The sequence below is a fragment of the Jaculus jaculus genome, chromosome 1 (genome assembly GCF_020740685.1).
Source record: "Jaculus jaculus isolate mJacJac1 chromosome 1, mJacJac1.mat.Y.cur, whole genome shotgun sequence".
Classification (NCBI taxonomy): domain Eukaryota; kingdom Metazoa; phylum Chordata; class Mammalia; order Rodentia; family Dipodidae; genus Jaculus; species Jaculus jaculus.
Window position 1 is genome coordinate 164,630,829 of NC_059102.1, and position 11,934 is coordinate 164,642,762.

The following is an 11,934-nucleotide window of genomic DNA, read 5'->3' on the forward strand; positions in this document are numbered from 1 at the left end:
CCCAGGTTTGATTCTCCAGGTCCCATGTAAGCCAGATGCACAAGGTGATGCATGCATCTGGAATTTGTTTGCAGTGAGTGGCTAGAGGAGAGAGAGACAGAGACAGAGAATGGGCAACTCAGGGCCTTAGCCACCCTCAGACTACAGAGCAACTTCCAGGTCAGCCTGGACCAGAGTGAGACCGTACCTCAAAAAAACAAAAACAGTAATGAAAAATTAGTGAAGGACTCAGCGATCAAAGATAAATCTTACATATACTGAGTGAGAATGTAGCCCAAAGCATAACACAGATAGAAGGCAAGAAAAATACCCAAGATAGGTATTCTCCCCTCCCCCAGCCACAGTGGCCTGGGAAGGAGGGATTTATTCACGTGGATGCTTAGACTAGGTCATGAGGCAAGTGGAAGATTTTTCTTTCTTTCTTTTTTATTTATTTATTTATTTGTTTTTTGGTTTCTCGAGGTAGGGTCTCACTGTAGTCCAGGCTGACCTGGAACTTACTATGTATTCTCAGGGTGGCCTTGAACTCACGGCGATCCTCCTACCTCTGCCTCCCAAGTGCTGGGATTAAAGGCGTGTGCCACAATGCCCAGCTTTTTCTTGTTTTTTTTGAGGTAGGATTTCACTGTAGCCCAGGCTCACCTGGAATTCACTATGTAGTCTCAGGGTGGCCTCGAACTCAAGATGATCCTCCTACCTCTGCCTCCCAAGTGCTGGGATTAAAGGTGGGTGCCACCACACCTGACTGTGCAGCAATTTTATATGTATTTCTGAAACAACTGGCAGAGAGGCAATCAACATAAGGAATAAGGAAATGGAAGCTCAGAGAAGCTCTGTTCTTGTAGACTATGGGGAGAATGGGGGGGGGAGGGAGGCGAGGTTAGGCAGTCTAACAGAGGAGGCAAAGGAGACTTGTGGCCAGCCTACTGGGGGTCCCCAAGCTCTGCTCCTTAGTAGATGTGTGATCTGGGGTAAGCCACTTAACCTTTGTGTATCTTGGCTTTCTGTATGTTAGATGTGGACAATAATACTGCCTACAGAATAGCACTGACCTGTGAGGAGACAGTCTTGTATATAAGAAGTATGCTTAGGCAGAGTCCCAGCACTCAAGGAGCCAGAGGCAGGATGATTATTGCAAGCTGAAGCTAGCATGGGTCTCAGTATGGCCTTAAACTCACGTCGATCCTCCTACCTCTGCCTCCCAAGTGTTGGGATTAAAGGCATGCACCACCACGCTCAGCTTATGTTTTTTTTGTTTATTTGTTTTGTTCTTGTGTTTGTTTGTTTGTTTTTTTTGTTTTTTTTTTTTTGAAGTAGGGCCTCATTCTAGCCCAGGCTGATTGATCTGGAACTCAGGCTGGCCTTGAACTCATAGCAGTTCTCCTACCTCTGCTTCCTGAATGCTTGGATTAAAGGCATGCACCAGCACACCAGGCTACCTAGTGAGATCTAGGCCAGACAAGGCTACATAGGGAGAAGCTGGAAACAAACTGTAGGTGGTGTGGCTCATGTTTATAATCCCTATAATCCCAGCATTTAGGAGACTGAGGCAAGCAGATCACTGTGAGCTCAAGGCCATCCTGGTCTTTAGAGTGAGTTCATGACAGCCTAGGCTACAAAGTGAGCCTGTTCAAAAAAAAAAAAAAAAAGGGAACGTTCTAGAGATAGGAGCTGCCAATGGCAGAAGGCCAATCTCAAGGAGTTCCATATAGTGGCAGATGGGCCAAACTTTCAGATTTGGAGCCACCAAAGGGGAGTGGGTACCAGCTGTGTGCAGGGCTCTAACTGGCTTTCTGGAGGGGGTAGGAAGCAAAGTAGGCAATGACAGCCAGTGCAGTACACAGGCAATGTCCACATGCATCCAAAGCTGCAGGTTACTCCTGGGGCAGGCAGTAGGGTATGTATGGAAGAATGCTCCAGTTCTCCCTGCCATCCTTCTGCAGACAAGGCACTCAAGAGTCTGCAGCCTTAACAAGACGGGGCTTGTTCTGGTTTGCAGTGGTCTCTCCTGCCCTCAAGCCACTATTGGGCAGGTATCTGTGACTCTACTCTTCAGGAAACCAAAGCTGCAATATTTGGCACTCCCTGTCCCCTCTGCCCACAAGGTCCTTTCCCTATGTTAAAAATTTTTATTTGAGGGCTGGAGAGATGGCTTGGCGGTTAAGCGCTTGCCTGTGAAGCCTCAGGACCCTGGTTCGAGGCTCGGTTCCCCAGGTCCCACGTTAGCCAGATGCACAAGGGGGCGCAAGCAGCTGGAGTTCGTTTGCAGTGGCTGGAAGCCCTGGCGCGCCCATTCTCTCTCTCTGTCCCTCTATGTGCCTCTCTGTGTCTGTAGCTCTCAAATAAATAAATAAAAAATGAACAAAAAATAATTAAAAAAATTTTTTTTATTTGAGAGATGTAGAACTCCAGATACACTTTGTGCATCTGGCTTTATGTTGAATACTGGGGAAATAAACTTGGGCCAGTAGGCTTTTCAAGCTCCTTTCCCTATTTTATTGCAGGATTTTTATTAGCCAGGTATAGTTGGAGCATGTCTTTAATCCCAGCACTAGGAGACTGAGATGAGAGGATCTCCATAAATTATAGGTCAGCCTGGGCTGGAGTGAGACTCTGCCTTAAAAACAAACAAACAAAAACAGGGGAAAAAAAACCCACCATGGCTGGATAGATAGCTTAGTGGTTAAGGCATTTGCCTGTGAAGCTTAAGGACCCATGTTCTACTCTCCAGATCCCACATAAGCCAGATGCACAAAGGTGAGGCAAGAACAAGGTTCCACATGCCCACGAGGTGGCACAAGCATCTGGAGTACAATTTCAGGGGCTGAGGCCCTGGAACATCAATTCTCTCTCTCTCCCTCTCTAAAATAAAAAAAAATAAAAAAAATAAACAAATCTTTTTTAGTTTTTTTTGCACATGTGTATGTGGATCCAGGTATGCGAGGATCTCTTGCCGCTGCAAATAAACACGAGATGCTTGTTACTTTTTGCACCTGAATTTATTTTTATTTTGAGAAATAAAGAGGCAAATAGAGAATGGGCATGCCAGGACCTCTAGCCACTGCAAATGAGCTCCAGATACATGTGCCACCTTGTGCCTCTGGCTTATGTGGGTCCTGGGGAATTGAACCTGGCTCATTAGGCTTCACAAGCAAGTTCCATCACTGCTAAGCCTTCTCTCCAGGCCTGTACCTGACTTTATATGTGTGCTAGAGAATCAAGCCTGGGCCAGCAGCTTTTTTGTTTTTGAGTCAGGATTTTACTTTAGCTCAGGATGACCAAGAACTCCTGACCAAGGTGAAATGAGTACCCTGAGTACCCTTCCACTGCTGCAACAAAGGCCCTCCACTTGACACAGCCAATCACCAAGCACAATCCCAGCAAGTACCAGGACTAGGTGCCATCCTGGGTCACACAGTAGATAATGATGACTCTGGCTCTGGATGGTTCTGACCCTTTCCTAGGTCTGGCAGACAAGTCACCATGCTCATCTCCCTGTGCCTCATAGTATAATGAACACAGTATAGGAAGACCTATGACAAAACCAAGGTAGGTATTCTATGAGTGTCACAGTCCTAGCACACTGCCTGCCTGCTCCTGAGATCCCTCACCAATACATCAATAAACTGTGGGAATCCCTGAGTCCTTGCCTTATGAATTTAAAGTATTAAAATTAATAGACTAAGCCGGGAGTGGTGACGCACACCTTTAATCCCAGCACTTGGGAGGCAGATCACCGTGAGTTTGAGGCCACCCTGAGACTACAGAGTGAATCCCAGGTCAGCCTGGGCTAGAGTGAGACCCTACCTCAGAAAACAAACATATAAACAAACAAACAAAAAACCCCAAACAAAAAAAAAAGAGGGTTCTGTTAATTCAAAGAAAGATTATTTAGCAGTTAGCATCATTTAAGTGTGGTTTTTCATTAGAATTTAAGAGCTGGGCTGGGCATGGTCATCTAAAAGGCCAGCTCTTGGGAGGCAGAGGAAGGAGGATTGATTCAAGTATGAGGCTAGCATGGTCTACATAAGGAGAGTCTAGTTTAGAATGATGCTTGGAGGGAGAAGCAAAAGTAGCTTGGCTCAGGATGGCTCCCAAAAGAGTTATAGCTGTTACAGGCTTGGACCTGGCAATCACACAGCTGGGGCCCCAAGTGTACAGCGTTACTGTTGCTGCTTTGCCCACAGGCAGAGATGGTTTACAGTATTAAGATCTAACAAGAAATGCTAAAAGAAAAAAAAAGCTATTTATTTAGTCTCAAAACTCTTGGAAACTCCCAATAGAATCAAGAGGAGCATTATTTATTTATTTATTTTATTATTATTTTTTTGTTTGTTTGTTTGTTTGTTTTTTTGAGGTAGGGTCTCACTCTGGTCCAGGCTGACCTGGAATTAACTCTGTCATCTCAGGGTGGCCTTGAACTCATGGCAATCCTCCTACCTCTGCCTCCCAAGAGCTGGGATTAAAGGCGTGCACCACCACGCCCGGCTTTATTATTTTTTTTTTAGGTAGGATCTCACTTTAGCCCAGGCTGACCTAGAATTCACCATGTAGTCTCAGCCTGGCCTCAAACTCACAGCTATCCTCCTACCTCAGCCTCCACTGAGATTAAAGGTATGAGCCACCAAGCCTGCTTCAAGAGGAGCATCTTTTTTTTTTTTTTTATTTTTTTATTTTTTTTATTTTTTGAGGTATGGTCTCACTCTAGCCCAGGCTGACCTGGAATTCACTATGAAGTCTCAGCGTGGCCTCCAATCCACAGCAACCCTCCTATGTCGGCCTCCCGAGTGCTGGGATTAAAGGTGTGCGCCATGACCGATGCCCGGCTAATTTTTGTTTTAAATATATTTTATTTATTTATTTATTTGAGAGAAAGAGGCAGAGAGAGAGAAGAGAGAATGGGTGTTCCAGGGCCTCCAGTCACTGCAAACAAACTCCAGATGCATGTGCCCCCTTGTGCATCTGGCTTATGTGGGACCTGGAGAATCGAACCAGGATCCTTCATGCTTTAACTGCCAAGCCATCTCTCCAGCCCTCATTTTTTTTTAATTCCCCCTCCACCCTCCAGTGTTTCACTCTACCCCTGGCAAACTTGGAACTCAATCTGTAGCCCCAGGCTGACCTCAGACTCCCCAAGATCCTCCTGTTTCAGCTCCATAGTGTGGGGACTAAAGTATGTACCATCACCACGTCCTATTTGTTTTGAAGTAGGGTCTCTCTAGTTCAGGTTGATGTGGAATTCACTATGTAGTCTCAGGCTGGCCTCCAGTTCACTGTGATCCTCCTACCTCTGCTTCCCAAGTGCTGGGATTAAAGGCGTGCTCCACCAAGCCTGGCAAACACGCCCTCTTTTGTCATTTACAATAAGCCCCTGCCCACCATCGCACAGTTTACACAGAGGTGACTCTTGAAGGCTGGGGGCTAATAGCCTGAGTTGGAATTTTCTGACCCCCTCATGGGGGAGAGATTGAAGTCTGCGAATCACCAATGGCCAATGATTTAATCAGTTAAGCCTAACTAATGAAGCCTCCATAAAAACTAAACAGCAAGGGGTTATGGTGGTACAGTTTGTAGTCCAACGCTAAGGAGCTTTAGCTGCTATCTTCTTGAGTTTGAGGCTTGGCTACATAGTGATACCCTATCTCAAAATGCCATGTCAAGCTGGAACTGATACTTGAAGCCATCTCTCTGAGGTCAGCAGTCAGTGGTGGAAGGGGTTATGTGAGCTGCTGGGATAGAAAAGTCTTCAATAGTCTGAACAAGCCATGAATCCTGTAAATTCATTTTCAAAATTTCAAAATCAACCAGCCTGCAAGACATACCCCACACAAGACCAGGTAAATGAGCGATAAAAAAGGACATCAGACTTTCTACTGTGGCCATGGAAGACAAGTGATCCTGCTGCATGTGAGTGTATGGGGTGCTGCAAGGCACATACATATACATGCACTGCACATACATATACATGCACCACACACACATACACATTACACAGACAAGCAAAAAAAAAATGTACCTATGGGTGCAATAGAGGCACACAGGTTTTGGGGGCAATCAACTACTATCTGATTGGATATAAGGGTAGTTCACTGGGAGGGAATTAAGAATTATGTCTGGTACTGAGAACCCAGCCAAAAACCCATGGTTTGGAAGGTCACAGACCCTAAAGGGAAGTTTTTAGGGTTCTTGGGCTAAATGGAGAACTTATGTCCATCAACAAGCCTTCAAATTAAGAGCCGGGTGTGGTGCCACATGCTTTTAATCCCAGCACTTGGGGGCAAAGGTAGGTGGATTACCGTGAGTTCAAGGCCACCCTGAGATTACATAGTGAATTCCAGGTCAGCCTGGGCTAGAGTGAGAACTTACCTTGAAAAAACAAAAAATAAAATAAAAATAATAAATAAATAAAGCCTTCAAATTGTATTTTTATGCCCTTTGATTAATGTTGCTCTTACTTTTGGTTAGAGTATATTACTTTTATAGACGGTGAACACCAGGGAGTCCCAATACTCACCACAATGACAACAGAAAACCTACTGTCTAGCACAGGATGAGTCAACACTCTCACACCTACCAGCGCTCAGGAAGCATTGCAGAGGAAGTGGCAGAATGAATATGAGTGCTGTTCTCCCTGCTAGCCAGAGAACCTTCACTATGGACATGGTGGGTAGATACTAAAAAGACTCAAAACTCACAAAGCAGAAAATAAAAAGCTGTCAAGGGCTGGAAAGATGGCTTAGCGGTTAAGGCACTTGCCTGCAAAGCCAAAGGACCTAGGTTTGATTCTCCAGGACCCATGTAAGCAAAAGGCACAAGATGGAGCATGCGTCTGGAGTTTGTTAACAGTGGCTTGAGGCCCTGGCACACCCATTCTTTCTCCTTCTCTCTCCTTCTATCTGACTCTGTGTCTCTCAAATAAATTAAAAAAAAAAAAAAAACTCAAGAGCTCAACTCTCTAGATCTCTATAATGTCCATAGCTCAGGGAACATTGTGGAAAAGGAGGAAAGAATTTAAGACACAGCATAGGGGTGCTGGAGAGATGATTGAGCAGTTAAGGTGCTTGCCTGTGAAGCCTAAGGACCCAGGTTTGATTCTCCAGTATATATAAGTATATAAGTACATATACATACATATATATATATATATATATATATATATATATATATATATATATATATATAAAAGCCAGATGCACAAGTTAGCACATGCGTCTGGAGCTTGTTTGCAGTGGGTAGAGGCCTTGGCACGCCCATTCTATCTGTCCATTTCTCTCTCTCTCTCTCTTTTTTTTTTGTTTGTTTTTGGAGGTAGGGTCTCACTCTGGCTCAGGCTGACCTGGAATTCACTATGTAGTCTCAGGGTGGCTTCAAACTCACAGTGATCCACGTACCTCTGCCTCCCAAGTGCTGGGATTAAAGGCATGTGCCACCATGCCCAGCCTCTCTCTCCTAAATAAATAAATATATAAGACACAGCATGGGAAAGAATACTTTGGGGTACATTTCTCCCGACATGAACTGAAACATTTATGACCCATGGTTACCAGTATCCCCACAAGACCTCCACTGTTTTGAGCCCACCAATATTTTGACATGGAGGATGGAGGAAGTCAAAAGGAATGAGAGGGCTGGAGATGGTTTAGCGGTTAGAGTGCTTGCTGGCACAGCCAAAGGACCAAGGTTTGATTCCACAGTACCCATGTAACGCCAGATGCACAAGGTGGTGCATGAATCTGAAGTTCCTTTGCAGTGGCTACTGAGGCCCTGGCATGCTCATTCTCTATCTGCCTCTTTGTCTCTCTCTCAAACAAATAATATTTGTTTATTTTAGTTTTTATTTTGGTTTTCTGAGGTAGGGTCTCACTATAGCTCAAACTGACCTGGAATTCACTATGTAGTCTTGGGGTGGCCTCAAACTCATGGTGATCCTTTCAAGTGCTGGGATTAAAGGCATGCACCACCACGACCAGCTTAAAACAAATATATTTAAAAAACAACAACAAAAAACAGCTAGGTATGGTGGTGCATGCCTTTAATCCCAGCACTTGGGAGGCAGAAATAGGAGGATCACCATGAGTTCAAGGTTAGCCTGGGACTACAGAGTAAATTTCAGGGTAGCCTGGGCTAGGGTGAGATATGACCTGGAAAAAAAGAATAAAGAAATGGGCTGGAGAGATGGAGTAGTGGTTACAGCACCACCACACCCAGCCCAGCCCAGTTTTTTTTTTTTTTTGGTTTTTTGAAGTAGGGTGTCCTTCTAGTCCAGGCTGACCTTGAATTCACTCTGTAGTCTCAGGGTAGCCTTGAACTCACAGTGATCCTCTGCCTCCCGCGTGCTAGGATTAAAGGTGTGTGCCATCACATCCAGCTTTAGCCCAATTTAAAAAAAAACATTTTTATAGGCTGGAGATATTGCTTAGCACTTAAGGCACTTACCTGCAAAGCCAAGAACCCAGGTTCAATTCCCCAGGACCCACGTAAGCCAGATGCACAAGGTGGTACATGTGGCTGGAGGCCCTGGCCCACCTATTCTCTCTGTCTCTCAAATAAATTAATTAATAAAATATTTAACAAGTGTGTGTGAGAGCAAATTGGCACACAAGGGCCTCCAGCCACTGAAATTGAACTCCAGATGTGTGTGTATGTGTGACCTTGTATCACTGTGCATCTGGCTTATGTGGGACCTGGAGAGTCAAACATGGGTCTTCAGCCTTTGCAGGCAAGCACCTTAACTGCTAAGCCATCTCTCCAGTCCCTTTTTTGTTTTTTGTTTTTTTTTTTTTTTTAAATTTTTATTTATTTATTTATTTGAGAGCGACAGACGCAGAGAGAAAGACAGATAGAGGGAGAGAGAGAATGGGCGCGCCAGGGCTTCCAGCCTCTGCAAACGAACTCCAGACGCGTGCGCCCCCTTGTGCATCTGGCTAACGTGGGACCTGGGGAACCGAGCCTCAAACCGGGGTCCTTAGGCTTCACAGGCAAGCGCTTAACCGCTAAGCCATCTCTCCAGCCCCCCTTTTTTGTTTTTTCAAGTTAGGTCTCTCTCTGGCCCAGGCTGACCTGGAATTCACTATGTAGTCTCAGGTACAGCTCACAGCTACTCATATTTTAAAGTTCTCAATAATCAAAAATGAAAAGCTGGGTGTGGTGGCACATGCCTTTAATCCCAGCACTGAGGTGGCAGAGGTAGGAGGATTGCAGTGAGTTCAAGTCCACTACATAGTGAATATGAATTAAAGGTCAGCTTGGACTAGAGTGAGGCTCCACCTTGACAGCCCCCCCCCCCAAACAAAACAAAAAAACCTCACACAATCACAGAGAGACAACTGTCGCATGATCTCACTCATCTGCAGTTCCTAACCTGGATCAGCCCAAGTTGCTGACATAACTGAATAGCATCTTTAGGCTTTGACAACAGGGAGGGTAGGGCTTGGGGGAAGGGAAATGGTGGTGGGGAAGCACAAAACTGAACCCAAATTGGACTGATACTATAGAATCCTGTATCCTGGAGGTCAGACTAGAAGGTAGAACCTTCAAGAGGGCCTTAGAAAGAACACCTGAATTGAAGGGCCCTGGATAGAGTGAGACGAAACCCAACTTCAAATTTCTCTGGCTTTTTCTTTTCCCTTGGTTCTGGCCTGTAATTCCCTGTATCAGGATGTGATCTACATCCACAATGAGCTCTTCATCAGAGAGACCTAGTAGATCTCCCAAAACAAACAAGACAGACTTCTGTCAGAGCACTTGATTACTCACCAGAGGTTAATGGTAAGACCCTATTGCTAAAGACACCAAAAGCTGTTGGCACGGATCATGGAGAGACCTGGTTGGAATCCAGAGGAGAGCCAGTCCCCAATTAGCCCGTCTAGTGCTGGAAGGCACTACGTGAGCTACTGGGGGAAAGTGGCCAACATCTGTCCAAGCAACTCAAAGTCTAAGTGACTCGGAAGCAAACAACCTGACGTGATGCTCACACAAGTGCAATCGTGGCACACAGCCATGGTGGGTAACCAACTGCTCTTGGATTGGCTAACAGATCCGCTCAGTGGAGAGGAAACCAAATATGGAACTGGGAAACAAGTCAGAGTCATATCCAGATAATGATTCTGCTTTCCATTGTCAAGCTCCCACTAACCTTAGACTATAAGAATGTCTAAACCCTTTTAATTCTCTCTAAATTAGTAAGGGTTATCTCACTTAACCAGTGCTGACTTCATTCTCCATTGGAGAATCTGCTTCTCTTTTTCAGACAGGAGCTGGAACTGAGGAGATAAACCACCCAGTGTGCTCCCACCCCGGCTCCAACTGAAACCACAGAGGATCTGGGGAAATGAGCAAGAGTCCTGCTTTCTTAGTGAACCTGATATCAGCACAAGGGTGATGGAGATAGACACTGACAACACTCAATACCTACCAAACCAGAGATCCAAAGGCTCCTAAGTGCCCATCACAGAAGTAGACTTAAAATGCTCTCAGCACGGCTCAGGGAATTTTGCGGAAGAGAGTGTGGAAAGATTGTTAGGGCCACAAATTGGGACATTTTGCAGAGACATTACCTCCCCACCATAATGCACGACCCACAATCCCCATGGGGTTGACCTGCATCCCCAACAAGGAAGGCCTCTTCAGAAAAGAGCCAGGGAGGAGGCAAAGGATGGTACCAACATATGTTGTTTGTAGGAAAATATGTCCATATCTAATACAATAAAAAAAATAGGTAATCAAAAGTAAGTAATAAAAAGAAAAAAAAATCCAGCTGGACATGGTGGTGCATGCCTTTAATCCCAGCACTCAGGAAGCAGAGGTAGGAGGAGTGCCATGTGCCATGAGTACATGGTCACCCTGAGACTACATAGTGAATTCCTGAGCTAGAGCAAGATCCTCCCTTGAAAAGAAAAAAAGAGAGCTGGCTGAGCACCAGCATTCTTCACCCTCTACAGAAGTATGAGCTGCTTCAAGCTCCTGCCCCCATGCCTTCCCTGCCGTGCTGGCTGGAACCTGGAACCATATGCTGAAGTAAACCTTTCTTCTGATTATCTGTCAGGTATTCTGTTCTAGCAACAAGAAGATAACTTCAACAGCCAGCCTGCATGAGAAAAATGTCACACAGAATGTACTTGACAGACATTTATTGAGCACCTACTATGTGCCAGGCCGTATGCAGGGCATTAGGACAACAAATCCATTGTAACCTGGTCCCTGCCCAGAAGAGCTCACAGTCTAGGACAAGCTAGGCTCAAACAACAGCACAGGAACATTTGGTGTCACAATTTTATAACAGTCACATAGATTTTCTCAAGTATAAACACCCTGCGACAGCCATATTTGAATAAAAAAGCACATGTGTATAAATGTGAATAGTCACAATATCTAAAGGATGGACAGAAACCTCTTGTAGTGATCAATGCTTAGGGCTTTCAGAGTCGAGTGTCACATTGTCATTCCTTCAAATCCAGGTAGTATACAAGTTTGGCTATAGTGCAGAAATGGAGGTGGAAACCTGTAGCCTGTCTTCCCACTGTGGCCTAGACAAGTCACCCTGAACCCTTGACTGCTATTTCTGCTACACACTTGTCAGCTAGCCTCCCCTGGACAAGGACCCTGTATATTCTTGGGCTCCATTAAAACTTGTCAGAGAAGTTCAAGGGCAAGGGCTTTGTCTCAGGAAACCACTGTGAGCTCCCTCCCACTTGGCCAAGAGCAGGGCACCATCTCAGGCCAACAAATCCAGGCCCTTCCTGGTTTTAGGTGAGGGTTATTGGTGGTGCCTCTGGGACCACTGCCTTCTTCCCTGCTTCTCTAACCCAAATGCCTTGACTTACTGGGAGCAATGAAGCAGCCAACAGTGAGGGGCAGCCCAAGTTTATTACACCTGCCAGGGTCCCTCAGCAGGGCAATGGAGTCTGGGATTTGCAAGTGAGCTGCTTGTGAGCT